This window comes from Lynx canadensis, chromosome D1 (genome assembly GCF_007474595.2).
Source record: "Lynx canadensis isolate LIC74 chromosome D1, mLynCan4.pri.v2, whole genome shotgun sequence".
NCBI lineage: Eukaryota > Metazoa > Chordata > Mammalia > Carnivora > Felidae > Lynx > Lynx canadensis.
Window position 1 is genome coordinate 80363459 of NC_044312.2, and position 2483 is coordinate 80365941.

At 40.6% G+C, this 2483-nt stretch overlaps 1 pseudogene; it reads right to left on the reverse strand.

The window, feature by feature from the left end:
- Window positions 1-1567: 1567 nt before the first annotated feature.
- On the reverse strand, window positions 1568-2027 carry LOC115526338 (annotated as a pseudogene).
- Between the last annotated feature and the right edge of the window lie 456 nt (window positions 2028-2483).

A 2483-nucleotide genomic window follows, 5' to 3' on the forward strand; every position in this document is an offset into this window, starting at 1 on the left:
TTTCTCCCTTCACTTGCATTCTTTCTGGTTAATCACTTTACAAAATTTTGTTTTCTCTATATTTATTCATATATTATACACTCATTTATAACTTCAGCTCAGGGCTGCCTACAGTTTCAAATGTCTATCGTTATCTTATGAAACTCTAATGTTAAGTGATACCTACCCCCTCTTCCTGAATAAGGAAAAGAACTTTATTTACCCAATTCCTAAAATATACGCTATTTTTGATGTAATTTTATAACATCCATTTTATTTATTTATTTATTTGTTTATTTATTTACTATTTATTTAGGAGGAAAAACTAAATCAAAATTTTTTATTTATAACTAAACCACTAGGAAAATAATCACAGTCTTGAAACACCAAATGCAGGCTATATTATCATTTCAACAGTTGGTAATAATATGTAAATATAATAATAATAAATATATTATCATGTATCAACAGTTGGTAAAAAGACAACATGGTCCTTATCAAAATGATAAGGTGCTAGAATTGGGGCAGGAACACTGCTTGCTGCAAAGGTCCCAGGCAAATGTGGTATTTGGTAGAGTGGGGGTTGCCCCTCTTGTGTTTTAAGTGAATCACAGCTCATCCCTGAGTTGCTTACTTTTTCTCTTTTGACCTTCCTGTTGCCAAGGGATTGTCTCAATAGTGTTCTTTGATTTCAGGGAGCTAAATAAGCAATACTGAGTTTAGGCTTTCCTTTCATTCTGTTCTATGAACACCAGGTTTTTCCAAATCCAGTGCTTAATAACTCCGTTAATTAAGAAAGTAACAGCTCCTCCTTCAATGTTCATTCCTGGATACCAGTATACAGTGCAAGCAAACCCCCCTTTCCCTTCGATGGAGAGTGTCCCTGTGAGACTGTCCTGTCGCAGATAGCCTCAGGGTCCATCATGGCAGCCAGTGAGAGGGAAGGTCTGCTTCCCATTCCCAGTGGGGATTTTGCAGGGTTTCCTAGCTAAAAGATGTGATGTGTATTTCAAGAAATGAATATCCACGTCTTGATGATAGCCAGAAACAGACATCCACAAGGAAGTGTTCAAAGTCCTAAACTCCCTCTCTCAACTCTACATCTTAAATCAACTTCATGCCCTTGTATATAAAACAAAACAAAGCAAAACAAAGGCCCAGAAACCCCCTTTCTAAAAATTTTCTAAATTAGTGACCTTGTAGATTCTGTTTTGCACCTCATGGAAAATGATTTGGTTGGCAACACACAGAAACACCTCTGCTCACACTCCACCAGATCATAGGCAGGTTAGAGAAACCTACCAGCCTGTTGGTACCTGTGCACTAAGAAGAATCTGGTACCTTGGGGGGCTCCGGCTTGATACAAGGGAGATCTTTAAAGGTAGGACAGATACGTGAAATTTAGGCTATCAAAAACTCTTCTGCACTCCGACCCAAATTTCAGCACCAGTTTTTTTCCATTTCACGTTTTAGGGTTGAAACATAAAGGAACCAGTGTCCAGAGGCAAGCGACACACGCCTCAAATTGCTGCCATCCTTAATTTCTTCATAAATTTCACTTAAAAGATCAAAACTCCCATTTCTCTTTTTAAATCGATTTCTGCCATCGGCCCGATGGCCAATTGCAAAGACTTCTATCTCCCAATGGACAGGAGAGACTCCTCATCTTCTTGGTCACGGTCAGGATAACCTGCATGTGGTCATCCACGCACCTGGTCACACAACTCTCCAGCTGCTGTTTCACCCGAAGGTCTTTACTTCCCGCATCTATTGAAGCTTTGGCTTTGTTATTTCAGTACACGGTACACCTGGCCAGGAAGCCCTGGAACTTTTCCAACTCACTGATCACCAGTGCCTGGGCTGAAGCCAGAGACGCGTGGCAGCGCTCCATGCACTGTTGTGCCTGATGCATGGACGCCCGGCTGTTCCCACAACAGTTGGCACTGCGCCGGAACATGAGGTCTGCATCTTCCGGGTGGCTTTCTCTCCAGACTCTTCACCACGGAGTCCACTGCCTCCTGCACCTGGAGCTGCTGCAGCTACGCCATGGCGACCTCGCGCTGAACCCCCTCCGTGCTGGCTCCCACTTGGACTCTGACCCAATCCGTATTACTTAAACACTACTAGATACTACTAGTAACATTGTATATAGTCAACAGCCATTTAGATTAACCAACCCATATACTTAGGATCTCTTCCTTGTTTGTTGTTGTTTTCTGTATCTCCGAATTTACACCTGACATCATGTTCCTTCACTGGAGGAATATTCTTTAGTATCTAACTTGGTGCAGGTTTGCTAACTTCAAGATATCTGTATATTTTGTTTTCTAAACATCTATTTTGTTTCTGAATGACATTTTCACTAAGTATGAAATTCTATGTAGGTAGATCTTTTCTTTAAGCATTATAAAAATACTATCAGACCCCTTGATTATGTTATAAAATCGTCTACAATTCTACCTGTTGCTCCTTTGAAAACAGCCTCCATTTATTTTCTGATTGCT